At 35.6% G+C, this 7,781-nt stretch overlaps 1 long non-coding RNA gene across 1 annotated transcript; it reads right to left on the reverse strand.

Annotated features, from left to right (window-relative positions):
- Nucleotides 1–5,434: 5,434 nt before the first annotated feature.
- On the reverse strand, nucleotides 5,435–5,856 carry LOC143570822 (uncharacterized). Its single transcript, XR_013142000.1, has 3 exons — nucleotides 5,819–5,856; nucleotides 5,600–5,725; nucleotides 5,435–5,522 (listed from the first exon to the last, which is right to left on the reverse strand). It is a non-coding gene; the product is annotated as an uncharacterized LOC143570822 (long non-coding RNA).
- Nucleotides 5,857–7,781: the final 1,925 nt, after the last annotated feature.

Here is a 7,781-nt window from a genome sequence, read left to right on the forward strand (position 1 = left end):
GTAGAGGATAATTGAATAATCGACGGCGGTCAACGCTGGCGGCGATACGAAGACAGAGTGAGTTTTAGTTGCGGGAAGAGGACGGGTCAATATTTAACATTTTAGTTATATATATGTACATATATATATATGTGTGTATATATATATATATATAGTAAGGTTAAAATGAAAACTCATTTGAGTTGTGAAAACCACGAAAACCCTATGTAACATCGTTCTTTTTTTTTTGTTACATATAATATATGTTGTAACATTTAATACAAAACATCGAAACATAAAAAAAAATGTTTTGCTATTTTTTAATATTTTTATATATGTTTTCAGGAGAGAGAAAAGTTATATTTATATTTACATTTTTTATTCACTTTAATTGTGGACCACAAGATTTAAACATTAATTAAAAACATGTGGTTGAAAATGAGTTTATAAAGTTTTCACAACTCAAGTGGGTTTTCATTTTATACTTAACCTATATATACATATATATATATACATATATATATATATAAAAGATACACATATTCACCACTCGGTTTATTAGCAGTTTAGCACAGCACCGTACCACTAGATTAGAGTAAAACGTGACGGTTCGATTAAAGTAGCTTACACGTTAACAACCACGAGTACATTTTTAAGCAAATAAACTGACACAAGTATGTTGTAATATCAAAGTAGTGGGGACGACTTAGAGGCGAGGTAACTGGTAATAAACTAGTTGTATTGACTAGCTGATGTTGCAAACTACTTGGTCCGGCTAGTCTTTTGTAAAACTGACCGGGACGGCATATTTCGTGAGCCAAACTACTCTCGTCAGTTAGTTTGTAAACTACTCGTCCTTTTGAACATTTAAGATATACTCGTCGCGATGAAAACATCTATGCAGTAGTCAAGGGCGTTATTACCGAGACATGCGTCTTCTTTGCTCGTCGCGACTAAATGAATATGGAACGTGCTCTTTTCAGTTAGTTTATGGCCATATGATGTATTTTTAGTGGTTTTGTAAACTACTCGTTTCGTTGTACAAATTATTCGTCTCGACTAGTTTTTAATACATATTTTTGGAAATATAATGGGAAATGTATCAAAAACTTAATATTGATTTTTAGAATACCTATTTTGAAAGTTTTTCCATTCTAAAACAATAAGCATACGACAAGCTTTATCAAATTGTATATATATATAATTTAGCAAGGATTCTTTGCATATATGGTTGTACATCGTGCATCTAGGTTTGTACATTTCTTCACATGATTTTTACAAATCTAAGTCAACAAGTGGGTCTATCCCTTCCTTAGAATTTTTGTTTGCGGTTTTATTAGTTTTCTCTTTTTTCAGTTTTTGTCTTGTACGGTTTTAACACCTTTGGTATGTCAATAGTGTCTGGTTGGATGGATAGCGGGTTTTGGATTTGCATGTTCAATTGTCCAAACATAACTCATATATTTATTCCTATTGTACCGTCACAATTTTTGCAAATTTCAATTTTTAACATTTCGTCTAAATTTTCCAAGTTGACACGCTGCAACGTGTATGTTTGATTCAACAATTTTAGGTTTATTTTTTTCTGTTTAATTGCCCGATCATAAAGCATAGATCCTAAGTCAACTTAGTTATCCTGAGGTTTACAATTCGGTCTATTTTTTGTGTGTTAACACGCCGCAACGGGTATGCGTGGTTCAACGCTTTTACTTCTACTTTTGGTTAATGGTTCACGAAAGTTTCTGGTTGCCGGAGAGGGAATAGTATCGAAGGCGGTGATGGTGACTTCATGTTTCCGAGTGGAGTGTACGTATAATTCGTATCTCATAATTTTGTCTTTTTGTATCAAATCATTAACAATAGTTAATGAATGTATATTTAAAAGTTGCAGATTATTTCTAAGTCTATTATAATTTTGTATTCTATATAAAATCATGCGGTTTATAAATCCGTCTAGCCAGTGATAATTTGTATAAATATAAGTTGTACATCTATATGACAACTCATCAAATTCTAATCATTATCATTTTCAACTAAAGTAACTTAAATATAAAGAATAACTTAATCAAAGAAACATGTTTACACCCCCGCGCCACGTGAAGGTGTTAATACTAGCTATTATTATTTTTTTAACGATCACCAAAAATTATATGAAGACTAGCAAAACGCTAGAAAATAATACAAACATCAATAGCAAACGAGCTTGTGGTAGAGTGGTAAGGGAGGTATTTGGTGTTTCATGTGACCAAGGTTCAATTTCTACCCCCATCATTTAGTTTCGGCCGCACTTGGCGATGATGGGATACTAGGCGAATAGGTGACGTTCGCTAGTTGCATCCTTGAATTGAACCGGTTTTACCTCACTGCATTGTCGTGTCTTCGGGCGAGTGTTCATGGGCGTTGGCCTTAGATGAGGGGGTTTTCCCCTATCAAAAGACGAATGTATCCTGATGTGGTAAATTTAGTCAGTAGCCCATTTGAAGGATTCGTTGGTCGTTCAAAAAATAAAAAGTAAAAAACACAAACACCAACGCCACGACAACAACATACAAAACACCTCAAAAACAACACAAATTTCAACTCAATTATTCAACTTTAAGCCGACACCAATCTTCCACGTTAGGCCTCTTTTCTTCCCCCTATTTTCAACCCAAATGTAACCAAACACATTTATTTCCCCCACTAGCCCCAAGACTTGAACCGTCATCCCACTATGCACAACATCATTCCTTTTTTTCCACAAACACAAAATCGTTATTAAGCAAAGAGCATGGAACACCTTGGCCTTCTCTTTCGACAACCTCGAGTACTCGTAGGCATTCAATAAATCCCGAAAACTAAACAAGAAGAAAACGGGTACCTTACACCAAAGATACAGGGCACTCCATAAGGTTTGTGCCAAGGCACACAAGATGAAGATGTGTTCAACCGATTCCTCCAATTGACCACAAAAAGGACATAGGCTCGAGACCACCGGGATATTCCTCTTTTCCAAGGCATATATGTTGGCAACCGGGCAAGGGCTGCCCGCCAAGCCACAAAGCCAACCTTTATTGGGAACCAAGCGATTCTAATCAAACTCAACATCCGATGGTAAACTAAGGGTTATAAACATCATTTCGAAACTTAACGGGTAAGCGATTTGTGGACTGACTCATATGTATTATTACTGTGAATCAAACACACTTAATGCCAGCAGAAGTCGTTGGAGCGACAATGTTACGTTGGAAGTTTTAATCTGTTTCTTCTACAACAGGTAACAATCACATACCTCTCTTTGTTTTTTAATTTTATAGTTGTAATTTTGTGTACATTTCACTTATTTAAAATAATGTTTAACAGATGTTTCATACATTTCACTCAAGCACACAATACATATATGCAAAATAATACCGCGCCAAACTTTTGCTCACATTGCTTCTTAATTACACCATGATCTATCTTGCTAACCGATCACTTGATCTTTCGCTTTTGGTGATGGTGATTTTGTCGGCGAAGACTTGCCCGTTATGGCTTTCTTCACCTTGGCGATTGAATGCTTGACCTTCGAACCAACACCTGATAATATATTATGAGATTTCTTATGAGCCTTGACTTCTATGTCCTTTGATGCTTCTACCATAACTGGCGCATCAGAGCATGAACCCGTTTTGTCATCGTCTTCATTATCCTCGTCTTCTTCATATTCTTCATCTGTTTTAGCTCCGGTTTCTTCTTTCTCCACTTGCTGATCTTTTGTCACTTCTAACGTTTCTTTTGCTGGTTCCTGCAATACAATCTTAGCCGACTCAGACTTGTCTTTTTGATCTATGGAAACCGGAGCCGTGTCCGGTTTCCAATGTGCAACGGGCTCGTCTTGCTTGCTTGATGAATCTATTTTCTCAGCTAATATTTTGCTCTCGGTGCTGGAAGTCTTGAAGTCCTCTGCAGCTGCAATACCAATAGTATTTGGTGCATCAAGTTCCAATGATTCCTGCAAAAGGTTATATATTGTATTAGGGGTAAAGTTAAAATACTAAGGGAGACAAAAATGAGAAGTGTGAGAAAGATCATAACTCAAAATATAAATAAAAAACAAAAAAAATTAAAAAAACCAAAATGTCAAAAAAAACGACGAAAAGACAATGCCGAAAATGAACAAACAACACAATGACAAATAAAAAAAAAGACACAACAGGTCACAAAATATAACACAATGCCGAATAAAATATAACACAATGTTGAGTAATATAACACAATATCTAGAAAAAAAGACACAATCAATGACGAAAATAAACACAAAACACAATGATAAATAAAAAGACACAATGATGTTTTTTTCCTCAACATTATGTCTTTTTCGAGTTTTATTTATTTATTTATTTATTTTAGACTGAGAAAGACGGTGGAAACATTTTTGCGTTTTTACATTTTTCGTTTTTTATTAAATTTTGAATTGTGATTTTTTTTATTAATTTTTCGTTGTTTTTTTAGGGATTTTTTTTTGGCTAGAAATTCTTCTTGTATTTCTCATTTTTGTCCTGAATAAGTTGACCCTTGTATTAGTTGTGGAAATTGCCATTTGTCTAACTTTGTTGTAATAATGTCTTTTGGCCTGCATCGCTTTCTTTTGTTTTCGACTTTTCGTGATACATTATTCAGTCAACGATGATGTTACCTGCTTCACGCCAGAACTCTCTTCCATCGGTTTGCTTTGGCCACATGTTGACTCGAGCGGGACTTCAGCCGTCTTATTATTTGCTTTGTCAGCTGCTGCATCTATGACAGATGGAGCCTCAAGGTCCACACTTCCAAATTCTAGTTCCCTTGTTGAAGTTTTCACCTGTTTGAAGAGAATATCAAATATGAATCCACAATGGAATAAACAGAAAATGAAACTGAACTTGCAGTATGATGTGGAAGAAAAATGCATACATCTTCGGTTTCATGATCAAGATCCTTCTCATGCTTTTGAACATGTATGCCATCTTTCTCTAGTGATGGTAGAATTATTGGATCTTCGTGTTTCGTTAGAAGAATTTCAGGGGAAGCGTCCGGAAGATTGTCTGTCAAAGTTGCAGAAACTTCTCTACACTCCGGGACTATTGCAGTCGCTATTTCAGAATCTTCAGTGAGCTTTGTAGAACTCAATATCGAATCATACATGGTTTTTGCCGAGTCACCGCCTAGTGTTTCTTTCTCCTTGTTTGTCACCATACCCTCCAATTTGAATTCCGAAGCAACATTTTCACTTTCTTCATTTGGTCCTTTAACGACAGCGAGTGTTTCATCTTTTACATTGAGGCTGTCAGCAATAAATTTCGGTTCTTCTGTATCTTCAACCGAATCTTTTGTCTCTAGAAGCTCATCAGGCCTTGAACTGGACTCGTCAATCTGTTTGATGAGAACTTTTGTGAGCAAATTCTAGGAAAAAACAACCTTATTACAAAATATAATGTTTTAACATTAGACCAGACCTTTATATCCTCTACGTCTGCCTGGATTTCTGCTTTCACTTCTGCGACTTCAGTGTTTGCATCTGCTATTGGCTTTGAGTATTCTATCTGCTATTAATTTTCATTTCAAAATTAGTATATTAATATATGAAGAGAGTTTGAGTTATAGTTTTCTTCTTACTGACCTCATTTGCCAACTCCTTTTGATCTGGTGTTGATGTATTATTGAGTTCTGCAGGACCGTAATCTTTCTCTGAAGCCTGCCTTTCAATTTCATTTATTTCCCTTTCTTTTTCTGTCTCCACAGTAACCTGCTTGATCCATATGATATCGGTACGTAAGCAAACCTTTCTATTAATTAGTGAACACGAAAATCTTATCACCTAGTATGATTTTTTATTTACCTCGTCCGACAAGATGATATTCTTTGTTGTCTCATTTTCAGGTGCAAGTGTAACTTCCTCTTCCAATTTGGATACCGAAGTCTGGTCATTTGTTATGTTTTCACATGTGATTTCTGATTGTTTACTGACCTCTTCGGTTAAAGCCTTTTCTTCTATGATTAAGTCACTGCTCTTTGCTTCATCACTCTTAGTCGGTGCTTCCGTGACAATTTCCTGTTCATTATCTGGTGCACTTGAAATTTCATCAGTTTTGGTGTCTTGTTCTTCCACACAGTTTTCATTTGCATACTCAGCTGTCGCCAAGACAACACGCTCTTCCTTCACTTTTGAGTCTTCAGAATCCGCAACTTCTAGAGATGAAATCCCTTCTTCCTTTGGTTCTTGATCAACATCAGTTGCAGCTTTTGGCACACAACCGATATCTTCTTGTCCTATGTGGCCATCTACACTCACTTCTGTCACTTCAGGCTTTTCAGCAGGTATTGAATCCGAGTTTGATATCTGCTTTAAAATTTTCATGTTAATATCTAAAGACATGAAGAGAATATAATTCAATATTTTTGTTAATCTAAACTTACCTCATGTACGAGCTCCTTTTGATTTTCGGCTAATTTCTTCTCAAGTTCTGGAGAATAACTATCTTCCTCAATAATCTTTTCTTTGAAGTCGTTTATTTCCTTTTCTTTTTCTATCTCCAAAGGCACCTGTTCAATCTATATAACTTACATGTAAGCAGGCATCTTGGATGACATGATATATAAAAAGTTGAGTTAAAATGCCGTCTGACCTCATAACTTGAAATCTCTTTTGTTACAATCCCAATATCTGTTGCGGAAACAGCGCACTCTTCTTTCATCTTTGAATCTTCTGATTTGGGAATCACTTCAGGAATATGCTCTTCAGAGACAAATTGAAGATCTTCTGAATTTTTTGTATCGTCTGTTGAAGTTTCTAGTGATGCGGAGGGCGTTACATCTTCTTGTGGTTCCACTGCTGTTGTTTTATTTAAGTCACTAATTTTTTCCTCAGATACTTCATCTTGACTGTCATTTTGTTCTTCATTCTCATTTGCAATTCCATCTGAAAAGCACTTCTCTTCTTTAGTAATATTTTTGTTTATCTGCTCTACACTTTCATTAGATAAATCATCATCCTTCGTGATCTTGTGTTCTGTATTTTCACTTATGGTTTCTGTTAGACATGCCTCGCTCTCATCGACATTTTGTTCCGTGGTTTGTTCAAGCTCCTTTGACACCTGGTTAACATGTTTGTTTAGTATGGTAATATTTTAATTTATCTTTATCATAAAATAAAAATGGAAGGCAATTTTCCAACATACCTTTTCAGTCAAGACGGCCTCATCTTTGATCTCGGTTCTATCTTCTATACTGTCAGCTTGGTTTTTCGCTTCTAGTTCAGATTCTATTTCCTTGTTCCCTCCATCTGCTTCTTCTTCTTTAATACTTTCTTCAACGGTTTCTGAAGAAGAGTATACATGTTTGGTGACACTCTCTTCATGTTGTTCTATTTCGTCTTTTGTTTCATTCTCACTTTGCTCACTTGCCTATATGAAGTATGTATGTTTACTTGTTTAGTATATAAGAAGAATGAAAGAAACGAAACACGATAACATGCATATAGAGGCTAAAGATTAATGCATTGTGAGATATAGTTGAAATGATACCCGCGTAAAAATTTTTGGGATAATTAGAAGGAACTTAGGATGAACATAAGTTACCTCTTCAGCATGAATTGGTTTGTCCTCTACTTCTTGACCAATTGCTGTTTCTTTTGCATCCTCATTGTATGCATCCCGCGAGCTTACAACATCATCCCTGCCACCTTGGATTTCTGCTACTGATAATTCTTGTTCCTTTTCATTGCCTGTAGCCTCTTCATTCGTTTCTTTATTTTCTATAGTTTCTTCTTTCGGTTCTGTTTGTGCTAAGCTGCAAACATCCTC

The sequence above is a fragment of the Bidens hawaiensis genome, unplaced genomic scaffold (assembly GCF_021521415.1).
Source record: "Bidens hawaiensis isolate Kalapana, Puna unplaced genomic scaffold, B.hawaiensis_p1.1 tig00025093_1, whole genome shotgun sequence".
Lineage (NCBI taxonomy): Eukaryota > Viridiplantae > Streptophyta > Magnoliopsida > Asterales > Asteraceae > Bidens > Bidens hawaiensis.